Genomic DNA, 22,979 nt, shown 5'->3' on the forward strand with positions numbered 1-22,979 from the left:
GCGTCAGGTATGGACTCCGTTGGCGCGTTATCGAAACGGCGTTCGAAAGCCATATTCTAACGGGCGCGGTGATAAACTCTATATATCGAGCCTTGCCGATCGATTCCTTGAAGACGCGAACGAAATTGTGCTCGAATGCGTGCAGCGTGTAATGCAACGATATGACTCTATAAAAATAAACATAGTTTTCAATGGCGAATTCGTACTGTTTTCGTGGCGGATGATAAACGCGCGAACAAAAGTATCGTCACCCGAGTAAGGCGGTTACTAGGCCAGTTCTAGATCACTATGTGTGTTAGTGCGTATACATATACGCGGTATGCATGTGTGTGAGGGGTCGAGGGTGGAGGGAGAAGTATGTTGCTAGATTTGGGATTCGAGAGAGAGGGACATTTCTGGGCGAGGAAGCGGAAGGAAGGCGATCTGACATAATTAAGCGAAGGGACCGAGAAAGAGGGGGGGATCAACATCACTGGCCGAAGGGAGGGGGTGGCGTCACCAGGGCCCGGTAGAGAAAGACAGGGCCGTCATGTTATTCTCTCTCTTCCCCATTATAAGATGTAGTTCTCTCCCTCCAACTCGTTGCAGTCCTATACTTACTCATGCTTTATCCCTCCCTCGTTGTAATCCTATACTTACCATATTGTCTCTTTGTTCTTCCCTCATTATATTCTTTCCCTCGTTGTTTTTTCTTCTTAATTTTATTAAATGGGTATTATTATGATGGGTATTCATTTAATGATTTTGGGATCTGATTAAATGGGTATTGATTAAATGATATGACCTAGTGTCTAAATGTAATAATTTTAGTAATGAGCGCCTTCTTATCAATTAATTTATAATAATATACGGGATATGACGACGGAATGGTGTAGGAACAAAGGAATAAATAATTTTAATTACTTTAAAATCCGAAACGCCACTACGGTCTGAGTATTGAGATGTTGAACTAATATATATATTTTCAAACAAATGAATTAATTTCAGAAATGATAATTACGTGCCGATATGGTTGTTGGCATTAAACACAATTGATCTGAAATATTAATAATCCTCCAAATTTCCCAAATTAATTTTAAAAAACTGTAATAAACTTATTGCGAAAAATATTGCCTCGGCCGAGAGTCGAACCCGGATCTCTTGCATTCCATGCGAGTGTCCTGAGTCTTTAGACTACCTTAGCAATAATTCTTCGCAATAACTAATATGTATAGAGAGTAACGCATTTTTTCAGCGCGCGTGTATAAACAAAGATAAGAAACAAGACCGTTTATGTTAAATAACATTACTTTAAAATCCGAAACGTTATTACGATCTGAGTATTGATATGTTGAACTAATATATATATTTTCAAACAAATGAATTAATTTCAGAAATGATAATTACGTACCGATATGGTTGTCGACAAACGCAATTGATCTGTGTTCGAGATATGGCCAACATGTACATATTTTCCATATTTGGCGTTCGTGCGACATTCGGATCGAAAGCTTCTAGAAGGATCCCAAGCGTCCTTAGAAGTTTCCAAAACATAAACTCGGCTATCACTTCGTCGATAAAGTCGAAAAACAATAAGCTAAGCCGCACGTCGCACGTACGCAGATCTCAACCGCTATAACGGCGAACCAACTCGAATCGGTCGCACGCGCGATCGCGTGACGCAAAACGCGTAATATGCGTTCATCCCAATCAAGAATCCAGATTTAATGGGCGCGCATGGCAATAGCGTGCCGCTTGGCCGTTGCGCTCGAAATCGCCAATCGCCACCCGAAACAGAGGATCACCTCAAATTTTTCAATTTGTAAAAATCTCATAGGCGAATGCAAAGGGAAGCCTTTGTTCTCAAAAGAGCATAAAAGGCAAAACCGAGAAGCAATAGCTCTCTTAGTTTTCCGCCGTTTTGAGTCAACGCATCGCTATCAGTGCACCGCCAAGGAGACGCTCCGCCGCCAGAAAACCGCCGCGTTTGATTCGCAAAGAAAACCTCCGCGTTTGATTCGCAAAGAATATTATTGGATTGAAGCGAAATACAACTAAACGCCGTATCACTTAAATTTTCACGCCAGCGCTCTGACTCGCTCTCGAACAATCTGAAATATTAATAATCCCCCCAAATAATTTTAAACACAGAGTAATGTAATTTTAATATTCATTTTTTAATATTTACATTTTTTATTTTATTCGTTTAACGTACTATAAACACACGTATAATAATGACTTAGAAGAGAGCTATTTCCAATTTTCAATAAGATATTTAAAGAATATGAAATATAAATATTTTATAAAAGAAATTATTAGAATAACAAAGAATATAAGAATATAATATTATAAATATATATAATATTTATAATTTTTCAAAGAAAAATTAGATCGTATTAATTAAATTATTTGAAATGCTTCAAAATAAAATGTCGATATTATCAAAACCACATTTATCACGATTGTTCAGTTTTTAGCATTAAAATGTTTAAAGAAATATACAATAAAGAGCAAAAATAAGTTTTTTTTTGGTAAATGTGTTCCTAAAAAAGAACTGATGCAGTCGTTACTGTTCTTCGTTTTTTGCGACAAAAAAAGCATTGTATTAATATTTAAATACAATATTATAAATATATAATAATAATGAAAATGAGATAGACTTACGTCTACTACCACTCTTCTTCTCCGGCTTCATCAACTTCGGACGAAGTCCGAATAAATAGTGGAGATTAAAAATATGAAGTCACTCAATTTAACTCATTTTCTCGCTACTCTGTCCTCCCAGAGCTCATCAAGCTCTTATCGAAAAGTCTCATTAATCTCTTCACTGGTGATCTATGTTGATAAACCCCCATATTTTGACATCACGACGTTGAATGTCCTGATAAAAATAAATAAACATCATTAATTAAAAAAATTACATTCATATAAAAAAATGGTGTACATAAAAGCGCAATTTTACTCATCAGAGACACTATTTGTATCTCTAATTCATTTTTTAGGTGTAGCCATTCTACAGACTCATTGTCAATCATTAGCACCTTAAATTAAAATAAGAATTATTAAAAGTCATATTAAAAAAAAATTACACTGAAAAAAAATCACACACGTATATCAAAGACTTCCCCATCGAACTAGGTATTCATAATTTCCAATGTTTCTTGTAAGTTGCACATTTTGATAAAAATCACAGTTTTTCAGTCTAATGCTGCAACGATAGAATCTATTGACATATTGACACACTGACCGACTGACTACTAAAGATTACACGAGAAAATATAGGTATAACAATAAAAATTGTACATGACTTATGTGACTTAGGTGACTTAGGTGCATTGGAAATCCTATTTTATTACAATATATTGACTTAAGATTTGTTTACCCATATTCAAAAGATTTTTAATTGATTCAATCAAAATGATCTCTCTCTGAATATCTGATATTTTTTGAAAAGAACCCTTAGCATTGCCTCTCAGTCAAAAGTATATGAAAAAGTATCATATCCGAAAGACACAACGAAAAATGTAAACATTTTTGCAAAATGTCATTTACTGAAAAAAAATAATCCCATGTTAAAATTATATGTTTTAGTCAAAAAATTAATTTTTAATAGTATAAGACAAATGGCAAAGCGTGACACGCGCTTTCTCATTCGCTAACTTGAATACTTATTGAATCGTATTACTGAATAGCTATCTTATTAATTGCTTCTTAATTACTGGGAAAAGAAATTAAAACGTATTTAAAAAAAAAATTCACTTTATTTTTCAAATTGATACAATTCTTTTTGACGTTGCGACCATTAGTTGTATATTTTAAATACATTCTGTAACGCATAATTCTTAGCATGTTTTCCACATCGCATAGTATCAATAATATTTATATTATTCAAAGACTCTATATCTTCATAATCAACATCCAAGATTTCAATGATCATGTCGTCATTATCGAGTACAGCCAGCCATTCACGTTTTTGACATCCTTTAACATATACCTTATTGAGAGCCTTGTCATTCTCTTTTACATCAATTATAGTCATTATAATCAGACGTTTCACCATATTGTACGGGATTATTCCATCTTCCTGCCATGATAATAAGCACTCAACCAGGAAGCGCAAGACTTTTCGGATCTTGTTAAGATATTCTATGGGAATGTAAAATTACATGTAAAAATGTAATGAAAAAGAATAGCTCCTTTTCTCAGCACCGTCTTCACAAATCTTCTTCCAACGACAAATCCTTGCAGATCCACAAATGTTGATATGGCCATAACGAACGACTTTTTGAAACTGTGCTCGATCAGAAAAAAATTTTGACTTTTATCCCGTATATCGAAAAGAGGGAGGAGGATATTATTTTTTTGCGAAAACGATAATTTCCGTACTGCCTTTATGAAAAAAAAACTCCAAATTTTGAGGGTTGACCACAAAATTTGAGGATTGACTATAAAAATTGAATGTTAACATTCAAAATTTGAGGATTGATCGTTAAATTTTCAAGGTAGACATTAAATGATTCGGTGTCATATTCCAAGTTTGAATGTTGACTCTCAATTTTTTGTTGAGGCCCAAATAGTTCGGGGTCAACATCAAGTTTGCGTATTTTGCTTTCAATTTTTGACATTGAGCCCCAAATGATTCGATGTCAGTTTCCAAGTTTGACTCTCAGTTTTTTGTTTTTTGTTTGGGTTATGTGGGGCTTGCACCCACTAAAACCCCTCCGAGTGTCCTGAACGGGTCCTGAGAGGGCTCCCAGGAACGCGTGCAGCATACTTCTGGGAGCCGTTCTGGTCGGTCGGCTGTTGCCGAGACAATCCCGCCCGGAAGTTTGTCGGAGAGACGGCCCCGGGCGACGCGTGGCGTTAACTGCCAAAATCGGACGCTGGGGGGGACACTACCCCCCGCGCCCGCCCACCGATTGTTGTTGAGGGACGGGGATTGGGGATCCCAGCCCCCGTCAGAACCCCCAGCCCCCCCAAGGAGCGTCAGACAAGTCTGGCGCCCCTCATGCTCCGCCACGCCACAAGACATGTTTTCGCGACGCAGCGCATCGGGGGGGGGGGGACGGAGGCCCCGCCCCGGCACCGCAGTCGTAGACAGACAGGTCGACAGGGACGAGACGCCGACTCCGCACGTGGAGGATCATGCCATGCTCGGCGGCGATGCGTCCTCAGTGTTCGCCTGCCGCCGCTTCACGGCTCCCCGCGTTCTTGATACGGGGCCGTCGGCAATAGTGGGGGAGGAGGGGCGATTGACCCCGCCTGCCCCGTGCGCATCCTCGTCGTCTTCATCCGATTCCTCCGGTATGGGAGAGGTCGCCGCCATTTTCGCCCCATGGAACGATCCCGGCGGCGCGAGCGCGCGGGAGGGGGCACGGGGCACGAGCGGCTGTGGTCAACAAATGGTCTCCCACGGTCCCACCGGCATCGTCTATCTCCCTCCCCTCCGCCACCTACGTCGTCGCTGCCGCCACCCAGCGGCGGAGGAGGGCCACGGCTGGGGCCCGTTCCCTCTCTCTCTCTCGGCCTCCTCCTTCTGCGACATGACTTGTTCGCAGAAGGAGGAGAATGCCGTCCAGGCGCTCTCCCCGTCGATTATCACTCTAACAACGGCCGGCAGGGAGAGATCGCCCCCTATTTCACGGACCAGGACACCGCGCTCGCTTGCCTAGGCCGGGCAAGCCTCTAGCGTGTGTTGTGCGGTGTCCCAGTCTCCGTCGCAGTGGAAACAGCGCGCGGTCGGCTCCTTTCTTATTCAACGCAGGTATTCCCCGAAACAGCCGTGTCCGGTGAGCACCTGCGTCATGTAGTATGAGAGTCCGCCCCATCCCCAACCAACCCATTCCTCTAGGCAGGGGAGGATGGCCTTCACGGTCCGAACGCCCGTTGTCGGCGGGTTGCTCTCGAGAACGGCGCGCCACTCCCGAAACACCCGTCAACGGGCCTTCCCGCTCAGTCGGTCAACGGTCCCCGAGGTAACGACCTCCCCGCGTAGCCGGATGACCTTTATCCCGGCGTAGGTTTCCGCCAGGACACCAGCCACGTACTCGGCAGGGGGGATCCCTGCGAGGACGGCGGCCGCATAAGACACCGTCCTATAGGTCCTGCAGATTCTTAAGGCCAGCACGCCGCTGCACACTGTGCAATCTGCCTTGGATATGGCGACTGGCTAGGGCCTGCCCGCTCCATATCGGGGTCCTATAATAGGCCCCGGACAGGATGGCGTGCATATACGCCCGCCTGACCGACGCATTCGGAACGCGAAGATTGGGCATGAGGCCAAACAGGGCATCCGCCCGGCTGCCCAATCGCGGGGCCAATCTGTCAAAATGTTCGACAAAGCTCCAGCGATCATCCAGGCCCAGGTACTTGATGGTCGGCCCCACCAGGATGCGGATTTCATCTACTACGATGTATGCCTGAAGGGGCACTCCGCTCCTCCCGTTATGGAAGAAAATTGCTTCTGTTTTTGCGGGGCCACCCTCAGTCCCAGCTCCCTTATGGAGCCGACCACGCACGCCACTGCAATGTTCGCTATACTCGCAGCTCTTTCCCAAGTCGTACCCCCGGCCACCACCAGCGTGTCGTCCGCGTAGCAGACGACATGGCAGCCGGGAGAGAGGGACCGAGTCGTATGCGACGTTCCAGAATAAGGAGCCCAGCACGGACCCCTGCGGAACGCCGCACGACATGTCTCTCCGCTGCTGGAGTCCCTGTTTGTTGTGGAACTCCAGCTGCTTGTCCCGAAAATAGTCCTCCACAATGGTATACCACCAGATAGGGGGGGGAGGGCAGCAGGTGATGTTCTCTCACCGCCCCCATTACCTGGTCCCACGGCACACTGTTGAAGGCATGTCGAGTGACACCGCCAACGCCACCCCCCCGCCCGCGGTCACCTGCTCCAAGAGGGCACGGACCTGCCTAATAGCATCTACCGTGAATAGCCCCTCTCGGAAGCCGTATTGACCGTGGGACAGGTCAAGACCATCCCGGGACAGATGCCGAACGATGCGGGCAGCGATGATACGCTCCAGCAGTTTGCCCGCATCGTCCAGCAGGCAAATTGGCCTATACGCGGAGGGAGTCTATACTCTCCGCCGGCTTGCCCTCCTTACGCAGAAGGACAAGCCGGGCCCTCTTCCACGACCTGGGAAAGCTTCCCTCTCTGAGGCAGCTCGTGTAGAGCTGCCTCGGGTGTTCTCCGATGAAGGCCGCGGCCCAGACCCGTGGACGTCGTCCGTCGGATCCGAGCGCCCGCGGCCCATCCCTCAGCCGGGCGAAGGCCTTCCCCATCTCCTCTCCGGTGACGCTCAGCTCCTCCGTCCATCTCGACGGGGGGGGAGGGGGTCAGCCCTGCCCGGAATGTCTCTCTCCTTGGTGGGAAAAAGGGCGGCCACCACGTCCTCGAGGAACCAAGCATCCAGGATTTCTGTTATCGAGAGGGCTCACGGACGAAGCTTCTTCGTCACTATCTTGTAGGGCCTCCCAAGCGTCCCACGGGTCCCTGTCCAAGGAGGAGACAAGCTCCCGCCGGGCGTCAGCCTTCACCTTTCATATGGCCGCTCTGAGGGCGCTCCTTGTATCTCGGAACGCCCCGGCGGCCACTTCCCTCTCTTCGTCGGTGCCCCGCCGCCTGCGGCAAGTGTACGATCTTCTGGCAGCCATGGCGACCCGACGCACAGCTAGCTCCTCGGACTACCAATAGGCCGCCCCCTCTCCATCGGGCGGCAGCAGGGCATCGTCGCACGCGCGCGACATAACGTTCCCGAGCCACTCGGCCCCCTCCTCCACCGTGTTGGCCGAGTTGCGCTCCGGCCAGATGGAGGAGAGAAGGCTCACCTCGAGAGCGCCGGGGTCCAGCTTTCGCAGGACCCATCGACGTTCTTCCTTCTGTCGGCGGCGTCTACGCAACACCTCCGCGGGGATGGACACCAGCTCCATGCGGATCAGGCGGTGATCCGATAGCTCGCACAGGGAGCCGGTGTCCACGTGCCATCCCTTGATCTTAAGGGCCGCCGCGGGGGTCGCCCACGTCAGGTCGACGATGGACTCCCCCCGGGCCCCCACGAAGGTGCTGACACGGCCTCTATTGAGCAGAACGAGACCGTGCCTCGCCGCCCACAGCAGGATGCTGTCGCCTCTGAAGACAGTGGATAGGGAACCTCACTCCAACACGTGGGCGTTGAAATCCCCACCCATCAGTGTCGGCCTGGGGGAGCGCCGGCGTATGCGCTTCCCCAGAGACTCCAGGGCGTCCTCGAATTCCCTCCTGCCTAAGCGAGGAGGGAAGTAATACCCCGCAACGTTGATGGGCCCCCACTCCACGAGAACTCCTCCCGCGCCGATATGGATCATCGGCGGGGATATCGCGCGCGTGCTGGCAGACCACTGCCACCTGACCCAGAGAGTCTCCCGCTCAGTTGGGGTGACCCTCCGAAATGCAGTGTGGATCAGCGGCGATGGCCAGTCCTCCCCCCCCCCCCACTCGGCGAGACACTGCATGAGCATGCTTTGTGCTCGAGTGATTGAGATTGGTCTAGAGGAGACCAGCTACCATCAATTAGCGGCGTCAGTCCCTCCCGCGACCGTCTCCACCTCTATCGCCTTGTGCGACCTCTCCGTCATCGGCTGCTGCTGCTGTTGTTGCTGCTGCGGCTGTTCCGGCAGCGTGTCCGCCGATGGCGACGGCGCCGCTTTTCCTTTTTCAACCGCTTCCGTCATCGGCTGGTTGGCGGCTTTAGCGAGGGGGGCCGCTGGGCTTGGCCCCCTTCTTATGTATCTTTCCGGCCGTGCACCCCAGTCCGCCGATACGATGGTTGGACAGCCGGCCGAGGGTCCCGCACGCAGGGCAGTCCAGCCTGGCGCTGGCGCACTCTTTGGCCTGGTGGCCTATCGCTCCGCATCGGTAGCAGCAACCGGAGCGGTCCACCAGGCTCGTGCATTTCGACTGCACGTGGCCGGCCTCCAGGCATTTGTAGCACTGGAGGCCACGCGCGGGCAGCAGCGCCACCTTGCAGTTGGATCCCACAGTGATCCGCCGTGCCGCCACCAACCTCTTCCCAGCATCCACGGGGCATCTGGCCCAGGACCCCAGTCCGCTGGGCATCCTCCTCACGTCGCCCGCCACCTTGAAATCGATGCGGGCGACTTCTCGCACTTCCTCGCGAGTTCTTCCACCACGTCCTTGGATGTTACGGAATCGTTCAGGCCCGTTATTCGTATTTCTACGGATTTCACGGGCCTGGTGACTCTGACGTCGTCCCTGTCACGGTACACTTTCCGCACTTGCTTATCGGCCAGGGCGTCCGCCTTTTCGCGATTGCTTTGTACCTCCCATATGAGGGCCCCTGTTATAGTCCTTCTAGGCCTCAGATCGTCCATCCCAAGGTCTCGCAGGATTGCTCGCAGTACAATTATGGAAGTTGTCCCCTTTGCAGAGGGGAGAAGGGCACGAACCAAAATCTAACAGCTCTACTTGTGATTACATGAAATGTAAAAGTTTATATTTAACCGTAAAAATGACCTTGCCAGCAATTTCTTTGTAAACAGCATACAAAAATACAGTAGTATAGATAAAAATCGATTTTTAAATATTTGACCTTGAAAATGATCTTGTTGGTAATTTTCATGATCATATTCGTAATTAGAGCATCAAAATACAATAGTATACCAATCAACAAGAAAATTGGGAGGTTCACCTTTTCGGAAGTACACTCAACATTAATTCATCGCGCAAAAGCGCCCGCCGCACTGCCATAGCGGGTAGAGAAAATCCTTTGATTTTCTTTGTTGGCGACATGCTGATTTTGGTCCTCGCGAGACTCACCACCTCCGCGTACGCCTGAGAGTCAGCGCAGGTGATTGTGATCGCGGCGGTGGACGGCTGTCTAATCTTAAACAGCTGCGTACCAGGGGCCCACGAGTTGGCAGGAGGGGAATGCTCGTGGCCGGGTTCCGTTCCCTTACGCCTTCGTTGCTGCTGTTGTTGTTGCTGCGAAGGCTGCCCGATGCCCCCCTTCTTCGGGTGGGGCGGACTCGGGTCTGTGTATTGCCAGCGCGCTCACGGGCAACTTTGTTGACCGCCTTTTTTATCGGCTTTGAGATGACCTGCGCCCATGTGAGATCGTTATTGGCAGCGCTCGTACTCGTTTTTCCGTTGTCCGCGGGAGAGGGACCGCTAACAGTGGCAGCTGGCGCCCATCGAGTCCCGGAAGCGGGTCGCTACGCCTTTTCTTTAGGAGCAGCAGCCGCCGCGCAGTCCGTCCCATTGCCTTTCACTCCCTCGATCGGGGGCCGACTCCTCTCTTTCTGCCCTGGTCTCTTGGCAGACGCCTGCTACTGCGTCACAGCAGCAAAGCCCATGCTCTTCAACAAGGGAGGCAGGAGCCTGACCAGGATGCTCTCGATTTTTTCCTCGACGGGCTGCCCTCCCTTCTTACTCCTATTGTGGGGAGAATTTTTCACAGGGGCTCCTGTGTTCACCCTTCTGTCCGCCGTATTGGACAGGGGGTTGAGCTGCTTTGCTCTCCCCTGCAGTGGCGGCCTGAAGTAGGGAGCCCTTATATCCTCCTCCGTGATGACGACGGGAGCCCGGGTCTCTCTTCCCCGTCGTCCGCGTCCTCCCGCGGCACAGCTTCAAGGCGTGCCTTCTTGCTGCGCGTGGCCCGGCTGGTGGTAGGCTTGTGCGCCTCGGTGGTCCGGATTTCTTCGCCCAACCACTCCATCGCGCCGTCCCAGCTAAGGGAAGGGATCGTGTCTCCGTCCGCGATTGTCGCGGTTCCACGGGAGTGCGTCCTCCTTCTCCAGCCCTCTGTCAACCTGGGCATTGCGAGATTGGAGGTAGGCTATCTCCTGACTGACCCTATTTCTTTCCTCCTCCCACCTCTCCCTCTCCTTGTCCCCGCCGGTCGGGGGGGGAGCGACTCTTATCGTCGCAATTTTTGTCCGCTCTATGAACGATCGACTCCAGTGCCCCAGTAATCTTATTGTAGGCCGTCCATAGATCGCGGACAATGTCTCCGCGGATGTTCTTCGATTTCGCGAGAACACTCAATTCGCGGGTGGCCACCGCCGCGACCGCTCCGACCGGCTGCTCGTCATATTCCTCCGCCAGTTCCTGGGCCCTCAGGTTGGCCTTCCTGGCGGAGTTCGACGATGCTTTCGCCGTGGGGTCGCAGATGATCTTGTAATCCCTCTTTAGCTGGGCGGCTTTGGCTTTCTCTGCCCTCCTCTCCCTAGCCTCGGCAATAAATTTGCCGACGTTCTCGGGATTTAGAGCCGGTTTATCCCGCGGCCTCTTTTCGCCCTCGCTCGTTCCAGAGGAGGATGACAGTAGCGGGGGAAGAAGCTGTCCTCTTTCTCCCATCTCTCCCATCGCTGGTGGTGACCGAATCCATCGAGACGGTCGACCCCGCCCTGGAGATCGCCGTCTCGACGCCGGCGCCAAGGGCCGCATTGGCGAAACCGGCGCTCGTCCCAGCCTTACTGCACGCCGCGGACGGGTCGGGTCACGGAAGCGGCGCCCCTTCCGGACCCTAACCGCCGCGGCAGCCAGCGATAAGTTCCATCGCCCGGTGCCCCGCTTCGGAAGGGACGCCGTCGCGGAAACACTGGCTACAACTACTCGGTGCCCCCTCCGGTCCCGACCTCGGAATACGTCCGAGCGGCCCCGGGGGGGGGGGGAGGCGGAGACCGCGCGCCCTGCCTTGGAATATGTCCGAGCGGCCGCGCGACCCCTCTACTCCGAGAGAGACGAGGGGCTTCGCGACGGACTGAGAAGTCTGCGCGGCCCCGTTTTCCCCTACGGACAAAGTCCGCACCTCTTGAGGCGGGAGAGGCCCCCGGTGCAATGAGCCGAAGCTCTCGGAGACTTCTTCCCCCCCCCAACGGCATGGGCCAGCCTGCAGCCAGGAGCATACGGGCCGACCCGCCTTGCGCGAGCACCCGCTCGACGCGTTCCGCGCCCGAGACCCTGAGGGAACCACCCCACCCCCCCAGAGAGAGAGGGGCCCCATGAGAGCCCGGGCGCAGTGGGGGTCGATGCCCATACCCACACGGGCAGAGAATAAAAATTTCCCTTAACGATGCCGTGCCACCGGGTGATTGAAGTCAGGGCCGCCAACATCTGGCATATTGGGGACCCGTCCCAAGAGGACGAGACCGCCAGGAGTCTCTCCCTCGACGAGAGAGAGACCCCCTTGGGGTGCCGGACCTAGCGTACAGACTCCTCTCGTCACGGAGGAGTCCGTACAGGTTGCTTTTAGACCTCCACAAGCCGCGAAGCAACTCATGAGGGAGCCTCCTCACCATGACAAGATGGCAATCCACGAGGGGGTGGTGTTGAACCCCAAATAGTTTGGTGTCAACATCTAATTCGGGTGTTGATTCTCAATTTTTAGTGTTGAGTTCAAAATAATTCGGTAATGTTTAAGTTGATATATTAGAATCGTTAAAAAATAAAAATAAATCAACTTATATAAAAATCGTTTGTATTATATAAAAATGTGTTATGCGCAAATGTAGAATAATAACTTACTTTTATTATCTTGTATTGGGTATGGGAATAACTTTCCGCCCTTTTTAAATAAAAAAGATGTGTTTATTTAAACAAATCTATATAAGTGAGTTTATTCAAAGTATGCTCCTTCGGAAGCGACAACTTTCTCCCACCTTTCCGGTAATAAACGGATTCCTCGAATGAAAAAAATCTGGTTCTTTTGAAGCGGTCCATTCATCAAGCCATTTTTTGATACCTTCATAAGAATTGAATCGTTCTCCAGAAAGGGCCGACTGCATGGATCGGAACAAATGGAAATCTGAAGGGGCAATGTCCAGTGAATACGGCGGGTGGGGCAGAATTTCCCACTTTACTCCTTCCAAGTATTTCTTGACCGGTTTTGCAACGTGTGGCCTAGTGTTGTCATGTAACAGAATCAGCTTGTTATGCCTATTGTCCCATTCCGATCGTTTTTCTTTCAAAGCTTGGTTTAAACGTATCAGTTGTAGCCGATAACGATCGCCAGTGATGGTTTCGGACAGTTTGAGCAGTTCATAATATATAATACCTCTTTGATCCCACCAGATGCACAACATAATATTCGAAGCATGGATATTTTGTTTTGGCGTTGATGGACCTGGTTCACCTGGCCTCATCCATATCTTCAAGCGTTTAGGGTTATCGTAGTAGATCCATTTTTCACCGCCAGTTACGATACGATGTAGAAAACCCTTCCTTTGTTGTCATTGACGAAGCATTTCGCAGATGACCAAACGTCTTTCCATGTCTCTCTCTTTCAATTTATATGGCACCCAATTTCCTTCTTTTTGCACCATTCCCATTGCGTAGACGTTTTCCAACAGTGGATCTATCAATATTTAACTCTTTTGCCAACCTATCGAGCGATAAACACGAATCTTCTTCGAGTAATGCTTGCAATTCTGCATCTTCAAATTTTTTCGGTGCACCTTCGCGTTCTTTGTCACGCATGTCAAAATCACCACTGTTGAATCGCCGAAACCATTCTTTACGACTAGTTTTCGATGGAGCATGCTCACCGTAAATATCTACGAGTAAACGATGCGTTTCTGCAGCACTTTTCTTTAAAATAAAATAATGGAGTAAAACTTCCCGCAAATGTTGCTTTTTTGGAAATTCCGACATCTTCAATGCAAAAAAAGTTACTCTTTGTTGCGCTTCGAACGAATGCCATCTATTGGGCTCAAAGTTTGGACACACACCTTTCAAAAACATGTCTTATCGTTCTATCAAACACACGAGCAATGCTACTAACTACATCTTTCTGCAATGGGCGAAAACTTATTCCCATACCCAATATAATTGATGAAATAATTAATATAATATGTACGTAAAAATATATTAGGAATACAAATAAGTTTCCGCCGTATTTTATCAAAAATTAAGCATTTATTGTGAAAGAACGGTACATAATGTTTTATTGAAAGTATTGTCCATCGCTAGCCACTACTTTTTCTCATCTTTCTGATAGCATACGGATACTGCATTGGAAGAACGCTTCATCTTTTAAGGCTATCCAATTATCGATCCAATTTTTTATCTTCATATGATGTAAAGTGCTGCTCAGACAGGCCATGCATCATCGATTGAAATAGATGGTAATCGGAAGGGGCAATATCTGATGAATATGGCGGGTGGGGTAGAACTTCCCAATTGAGTGTTTCCATGTAGGTTTTGATCGGCGCCGCAACATGTGGTCGAGCATTATCATGCAGGAGAATAATTTTGTCATGCCTGGAATAGTAGTGGGCACGTTTTTCCTTGAGTGCTCGGCTCAATCTTATCAATAGTGTTCGGTAGAAAGTCCCAGTAACGGTTTCGTTCGGTTTGAGCAACTCATAATACACGACACCAAGCTGATCCCACCAAATACACAACATGAGTTTTTTTCCATGAATATTCGGCTTGGCTGTCGATGTTGAAGCATGGCCAGGTGATCCCCATGATTTCCTCTTCTTTGGGTTATCGTAGTGGATCCAATTTTCATCACCAGTGACTATACGATGTAAAAAACCCTTTCGTTTATGACAAGCAGCATTTCACATATGGAAAATCGGCGTTCAACGTTTCTCGGCTTCAGTTCATATGGAATCCAATTCTCTTGCTTTTGAATCATTCCCAATGATTTCAAACGATGTGAAATTGCTTGTTGAGTCGCTTCTAATGTAAGTGCAAGTTCTTTTTGCGTTTGGCACGAGTCTTCATTCAATAATGCTTCCAATTTCGCGTCTTCGTACACTTTCGGCCTTCCGCTACGTTCTTTGTCTTCGACGTCAAATTCACCATTCTTAAATTTTTGAAACCATTCACGACAACTTCTCTCACTTAAGGCAGCCTTACCATATGCTTCTACAAGCAATCGATGAGCCTCAGCTGCAGATTTCTTCAAATTAAAGAAGTAAATCAAAAGTTCCCGCAAATGACGCTTATTCGGCTCAAAACTCGGCATTTCGCACAAAAAAAAATATATGATGCTGATACAAAATCGCTAGTATTTCAAGATTATGTTGTTGACAGATGTCCAACCTTACGATATAATGTTTTACATCAGACAATTTTAATCATATGTGGCTACTGGATCACGTGCTACGCAATATGGCGCCGGTGGTTACCAACCACGGCGAAGGACGTATGGCGGGAAAAAGTTAGGTTGAGAATGAGCGCTACGCACTGCTTCTGATTTTATGCGGAGTTTATGAGGCGATATTATGAGGCGTTTTAATACACACTTAATGCCTAACTGACTAAATACTAAATACAAATGTTGATTAATAAGTAGAGACGTGATTGCGCGTGTAAGACGGCTCGGATACCGGCATCGTGCCGCGGAGTTACAATGCTAGAACTATGAAAATACACTCTAAGAATTTATCGGACGACGCTAACAATTACCACAGACATGAATAGTAATCGGTATCGGTCTCGCGGAATACACAAAGTAATTCGGAATCTCAACTTCCGAGTTCTAACTTACTGACTATCGCAGAGACTTACACGAGATCTGCACGCGGCACGCCATGACACCAGCGAGAGAATGGGGAGAGTCATGGAAAGAACGACCGTATCAGCGTCGCGACAGACGCATGCAGCGTCGCCACTAACGTTCGCAGCGCCGCAACTAACGCTCGCAACGCCACACATAGCTTGCTAGTGGCGCCATCTTTTGTCAAACGGCGGAAACTTATTTGTACTCCCAATATATTGGGTCATCTAAAAAATATCCGCGGTTTTTTGTTCAATTTTTGAATGAAATTTTTCTTTATTGAAAATCAATTTTAATCAAGTATTTATATATTGGCCATTATTATCTATAACCTTTTGCCATTTTTCGGGTAATTTCATAATTCCATCCGTGTAGAACTTTTGTGGTTTATCGGCGAAAAACTTTTTCAAGTGATTTTCGGCAGCTCTTTTGTCGGCCAATGTTTTTCCATCAAGAGAATTTTGCAGAGATCGAAACAAATGGTAGTCAGACGGTGCAAGGTCCGGGCTATACGGTGGATGCATCAAAACTTCCCAACCAAGCTCCCTCAATTTTTGACGCGTCATCAAAGATTTGTGTGGTCTGGCGTTGTCATGATGGAAGACAACACCTTTTCTGTTAATCAATTCTGGTCGTTTTTCCTTAATCGCTTCCTGTAATCTATCCAGTTGTGAACAGTAGAGCTCTGAATTAATCATTAGGACATGTGATAACACCTCATGATGGACGACTTCCTTCTAATCTCACCTTACACACAGCATCACCTTATTTGCCATCAATCCAGGCTTTGAAGTCATTTGTGGTGGTTCGCCGTGCTTATTCCATGATCTTTTACGAAGAATATTCTTGTATTTCACCCATTTTTCATCGCCTGTGATGATTTGCTTCAGAAATAGGTCGATTTCGTTGCGTTTTAGTAGTGTTTCGCTGATGGAAATTCGATCAATCAAATTTCTTTGCGTTAATTCATGTGGCACCTAAACATCGAGTTTCTTTGCGTAGCCAGCCTTTTTCAAATGATTCCAAACTGTCATATGGTTGATTCTTAGTGCATTGGCTATCTCCTGACAGCTCACATGCCGGTCTTGACCAGTTGCAAAATTTCATCGACTTTTTCAGTGACTGGCCGATCAGAGCGAGATCGATCTTTGACATCAAAATTTCCAGAACGAAATTAGATTTACGGTTGACTTTGGCGATAAAAACAGTATTAATTTTCTAGACGTCAAATTAATGATTCATGAAGGAAGCATCATCTTCGATATGTATAAAAAACCTACCAATTCGGGGAGATATTTAAATTATTTTTCGAATCATCCATTAGCACATAAAAGAGGAGTAATCATTGGGCAGCTTGATAGAATTTTACTGTTGTCCCATCCCAAATTTCATGAAAAAAACATTTCGGAATTAATTCACACTTTTCTAAATAATGGCTACCCTCTTAAATTCGTATTTTCAACAATTAACAATAGAATAAAAACTTTGGAAAATAGAACTAATCCAGATAAAAATCACGAAGAAAACAATAATGAATATGATTTCAATAAGAAAAAATTTTTCACGATACCATACTTGAGCAAGGTTTCTGAAAAATTCAAAAAACTTGCATATATTCATGGTTTTGATATAGCTTATAAACCGATGAATAAATTGAATGCAATTATAAAAACAGGAAAAGATCCCTTGCTTAAGGATGACCATTGTGGTTTATAAAATTAATTGTTTAAATTGCGAATCGTTGTATGTTGGCCAAACTAAGAGAAAATTAAAAACTCGTATAAAAGAACACAAGACTGATATAAAGAAATCTACTTCTGAGATATCAGTTGTTTCACGTCACCGTGTGAATGAGATGCATAAGTTTGATTGGGATAACATAAAAATTTTAGATACAGAACAATCATTAATGAAACGAAGAATTTCAGAAATGATACATATAAAAGACCAAATAAGTGGGATCAATAAACAAAGTGATACTGAAGGTTTGTCTGATGTTTATCTTCCTCTTCTAAAGAAAGATCTCTCTCGCACTTAATAAATAATTCTAGAACTTTCCAAATTGTTTGACTCATGGATATAAATAGCGGTAAAATATATGATAGGACCAATAACAACACATAATGTCACGACAAATTTCTATCTGTGCAATGATTATACTTGAGATTCATCGATTTATTTTTGCTGTAAAACAGGTAATGTTTCTATTGTTTTATACTCCGTTTAAAAGATATTAATGATAGAATAAATTATTTTAAATTAGAATCTGGAAATTCTCGTTCTACACTTTTCATGATATGACTTCTGACGTTCTAACATTATTATACGAAGCAGCGTCGCATAGATGCAAACACGTTTTTTTACAATTATAACACACGACGGTTGAATTTTATTCCAACTTGATGTAACTCTGCATCTTAAGAATATTATTAATTTATTGAAGATGACCAGATTATGGCCGAAACGTTTAACGTTTTTATTGTAATTTGTAATGCAAGAATAATTAAATATCACAAACTATAACTTGTGCTGTGGTTCTTTATGTTCTTCTTTTCATATTTTTGAAATTATAACCACAATTGTTTTTTACGTTTTTTAATAAATTTCAATATTTTTTTTTTCTTATTGATAGACAGCATAATTCTTAGAAACTATAAACCGATGAGAACATGCCACAACGATCAAGCTGGATCTTGGTTGCTTCTAATTTTATTATCTTAAATCTGCAAGAAAGAAAACTTATTTTTGAAAGCTGTCCTTTGGAGGAAAGTGATCTGCTTATAATGAATCATGCAATTCGCTATACATCCAATGAAACTGAAATAGAGGATCTTATTTCGTTAATCTACGCTCATCTTCCTGTTCCGTTAAATCCTTCCAAACATTTTTTTTTAAAAAGATTTCCTAAAGTAATTGATATTCAAATGCACTATTATTGCCCAAATTGTACCAATTCATTAAATTTAAGAAATGGAAGTGACAAAATTATTTGTGTAACTTATAATAGTAGATATTTTAAGATACTTATAAAACGCGATGGGAATTTTTTTATTTACATATCCTTAAAGAAGCAGTTAATAGCATTACTGGGAGGACCACTGTTTCATTACAAAGAAATGATGATAGTTTGAATATTACTAGTGGAAAAATTTATAAATCACTAATGCAAAAACAAATTATTCGTGATCACGATATAACGTTACAATGGAATACTGACGGAGTAAATCTTTTTAAAGCATCGAAAGTATCAATATGTTCCATTCAAGTTTCTATTAATGAACTTCCATACAGAATCCGGAAAGACAATATTTTATTCACTGCTTCGTAATATGATAATATATAATCAGTGATGGATCTTTATTTAAAACCTTTTGTAGAAAAATTGAAAGATTTACATAAAAATGGAATAGATTGTTTTTGTAACGGTTCTGATCAATCTATAAACATTAAAGTCCATATACTAATATCACCAGTTAATTCATTAGCTAGATGTTGTTTACAAAATTACAGTTTAATGGCGAATATGTTCTTTTTGTTTGAATCTAGGAAAAAATTTATTAAAGTCGGAAATGGATAAGCACGTTTATTGTGGTGGAAAAGACACTGCAAGAATAGAACAACATTGTAGAGATGCGGAATAGGCAATGCAAGAGAATAGAATTATTCATGATATTAAAGGAGTTACGCTATTATCAATTTTATCCATTTTTAACATAATATTTCATTTCCTCCAGAATACATGCATGCTGTGCATTGGGAGTTAAAAGTTTTTTTTTGCATGGTTCGACTCCTCAAATAATAAACGTCCATGGAATATAGGTTCAAAAAAAAAAAATTTTTAACGATTGCCTATGTAAAATTATTTCTTTATGCGAAATAACAAGAACCTCGATCTTTACAAGATATGCGATTATTTAAAACCTCGGAGTAGAAAAACCTAACCCTTACTTTTGTATTATTCATTGCCATGCTTACGAGATTTACTCCACCAACGTTATTTAAAATACTGGTCATTTCTTGTATTCAGTATGCACAAACTGCTAGTGTCCCGAAAAATTAGCGTTAATGATTTAACAAAAAGTGAAAGAGTACTAACAACATTTGTGAGAAAAACGAAATCATTATATGAATCAGAGCATATGAAATATAATCTTCATCTACTACTTCATATTCCCAAATGTGTCAAATATTTTGGTGCACTTTGAGCATGGTCAGTATTTCTTTATGAAAGTTACAATCACGTTTTACGAAATATGATTTCAAAAAAACTTTCAGTCTCTTTTACAGCAAATATGTAAATCTTATATAAGATTACAATCAATTAAACAGTTTTTGCGAAAAAAAATTGTAGTTCTGTAGGAAAACGATTATTCGATCACTACTTAACCTCTTAGGCACGATGCGCCACTATAGTGGCTTTCGCGGATGTCATCTTTCTGAACGACGCGTCACTATAGTGGCTCACTCTAATGGCTCACTCGCTCACTGTTTGAATTAAATGATCGTTTTCATATGTTTTGTTTCACACTTTTTTTGCCTTCACAACATTTTATAACAGTGTTAACAATATACAGACAGAATATACAGTCTTTGTTTTTGATACGCCAGTGTCAGGTATGAATTGTTGCTTTTCATTTAAATAAATAGAAAACGAAGAGCAATTTGTTACAATTCAGGAACAGACTCGGAAATCGAAAATGATATAAACAAAAACATGCGTAGGAAGAATATAAAAAACGAAGATCGCGCTATGAGTGTGAAGATTGTGACATGGGTTTATGTGTCGTACTGTGCTTTAAAATATATCATACTCAATTGTATTATTAATTATTAAAGTAAATTGTGAAAGTTAAAGTATGTGTATCATATCTTTAAGAAAAATTATAATTTAATCATCAAAAACTTCATTCCAATGTACTCGCGTAGAGAACAGCATTGTCCGTCACATGTTGCAGTGCTGTATCGTTTACGAGTAATTCGCGTTGAACTCTGCCGTACAGAAACAGCTCCGTGCAAAATTCAGCCGTGCCTAAGAGGTTAAGCAAATTTAGAACTAGTTTTAATTATGTATCATATAGCAATCATTTGCAAATTTTTGGAACTAGTCAACTAATATTATACATTTAGTTATGAAAAATTGTATTCAGGCAATTATTGGTGACATTTTCGACGATATTGCAATATTTTATGAACGTTTTATTCACAAAAATATTCTTTTTCATTCACGTGATTATAAAAGATGTATAAAAGAAATAATATTAGGTGTACAAATAAGTTTCCGCTGTTTTTAATCAAAAATTAAGCATTTATTGTGAAAGAACGATATATAATGTTTTATTGAAAGTATTGTCCATCGCTAGCCATTATTTTTTCCTATCTTTCTAGTAGCATACGGATATCGCATTGGAAGAACGCTTCATCTTTTGAGGCTATTCAATTATCGATCCAATTTTTGATATCTTCATATGATGTGAAGTGCTGCTCAGACAGGCCATACGCCATCGATCGAAACAGATGGAAGGGACAATGTCTGGTGAATACGGCGGGTGGGGTAGAACTTCCCAATTGAGTGTTTCCATGTAGGTTTTGACCGGCGCCGCAACATGTGGTCGAGCATTATCATGCAGGAGAATAATTTTGTCATGCCTGGAATAGTAGTGGGCACGTTTTTCCTTGAGTGCTCGGCTCAATCTTATCAATTGTGTTCGGTAGAAAGCCCTAGTAACGGTTTCGTTCGGTTTGAGCAACTCATAATACACGACACCAAGCTGATCCCACCAAATACACAACATGAGTTTTTTTCCATGAATATTCGGCTTGGCTGTCGATGTTGAAGCATGGCCAGGTGATCCCCATGATTTCCTCTTCTTTGGGTTATCGTAGTGGATCCATTTTTCATCACCAGTGACTATACGATGTAAAAAACCCTTTCGCTTATGCCTGACAAGCAGCATTTCACATATGGAAAATCGGCGTTCAACGTTTCTCGGCTTCAGTTCATATGGAATCCAATTCTCTTGCTTTTGAATCATTCCCAATGATTTCAAACGATGTGAAATTGCTTGTTGAGTCGCTTCTAATGTAAGTGCAAGTTCTTTTTGCGTTTGGCACGAGTCTTCATTCAATAATGCTTCCAATTTCGTGTCTTCGTACACTTTCGGCCTTCCGCTACGTTTCTTTGTCTTCGACGTCAAATTCACCATTCTTAAATTTTTGAAACCATTCACGACAACTTCTCTCACTTAAGGCAGCCTTACCATATGCTTCTACAAGCAATCGATGAGCCTCAGCTGCAGATTTCTTCAAATTAAAGAAGTAAATCAAAAGTTCCCGCAAATGACGCTTATTCGGCTCAAAACTCGGCATTTCGCACAAAAAAAATATATGATGCTGATACAAAATCGCTAGTATTTCAAGATTATGTTGTTGACAGATGTCCAACCTTACGATATAATGTTTTACATCAGACAATTTTAACCATAGCTTGCTAGTAGCGCCGTCTTTTGTCAAACGGCGGAAACTTATTTGTACACCTAATATATATATATATATATATACAAGGTGCGTCCCAAAATTTTCCCAACTTTTGAAATAAAACAACAACGGTTTACTTTTTTTTTCAAATTCAAATTGTTTATTCAAAGTAGTCCCCGTCGGACTCAATACAACGTTTGGCACGATCTAAAAGCATTTCAAATGAGTGTTTTATGTCGTTCAAAGGCACGTCCTTCAGAATAGTGGTACAAGCCCTTTGGATGTCTTCTACGTCCACATACCGCTTTCCTTTCATGGACAAATGCATTTTGCCGAATAGGTAGAAGTCACAAGGTGCCATATCAGGCGAATACGGGGAATGATTGATTGTTAAAATGTGATTTTTAGTCAAAAAATCAGTGACAAGTGTCGAACGGTGAGATGGCGCATTATCGTGTAACAAGCGCCAACTTCCTCCTTCGCGATATTCTGGCCGAATACGACGAATGCGGTGCACCAAACGCTTCAAAACGCTTACATAGAATACAGCATTAACTGTTTGGCCTGCTGGAACGAATTCTTTGTGCACAATACCCTTGGAATCATAAAAACTTCGATGGAATTTTCGTTAATTGTCGATTTTGGGCGACCTGTATGTGCGTCGTCATTTATGTCCTCACGACCGTTCTTGAATCGCGTATACCACTCATAAACACTGGCACGGGCTACACAATTATCACCATAAACTTGTTTCATCAAATTATGGGTTTCGGTAAATGTTTTACCAAGTTTAAAACAAAACTTAATATTGGCTCTTTGTTCGAAGTTCATTCTCGTACCGATGTATACAACATACTGACACTTGAGACGCCATAACTTCGTTTCCACTGAACCAAATGTCATGAAATTTTTACTGGAAGTCAGCTAGGGATGTACCTTTCAAACGCGCAATCGAACACACAGATGGCGCCACCCGACCTATCCCTATTGAAAAAGTTTGGAAAATTT

General features: G+C 44.2%; 1 long non-coding RNA gene and 1 pseudogene across 1 annotated transcript in view; one reads left to right on the forward strand and one right to left on the reverse strand.

Annotated features, from left to right (window-relative positions):
* Positions 1 to 137: 137 nt before the first annotated feature.
* The window catches only part of LOC147910139 (uncharacterized), a 45,630-nt gene continuing 22,788 nt past the window's right edge, over positions 138 to 22,979 (reverse strand). The window contains exon 3 of the long non-coding RNA XR_015544631.1: positions 138 to 2,860. This is a non-coding gene — a long non-coding RNA (uncharacterized LOC147910139). The remainder of the gene's footprint in view (positions 2,861 to 22,979) is intronic.
* Positions 18,167 to 19,138, forward strand: LOC147910140 (uncharacterized; annotated as a pseudogene).

This window comes from Acromyrmex echinatior, chromosome 3 (assembly GCF_024713525.1).
Source record: "Acromyrmex echinatior isolate Ae372 chromosome 3, ASM2471352v2, whole genome shotgun sequence".
Lineage (NCBI taxonomy): Eukaryota > Metazoa > Arthropoda > Insecta > Hymenoptera > Formicidae > Acromyrmex > Acromyrmex echinatior.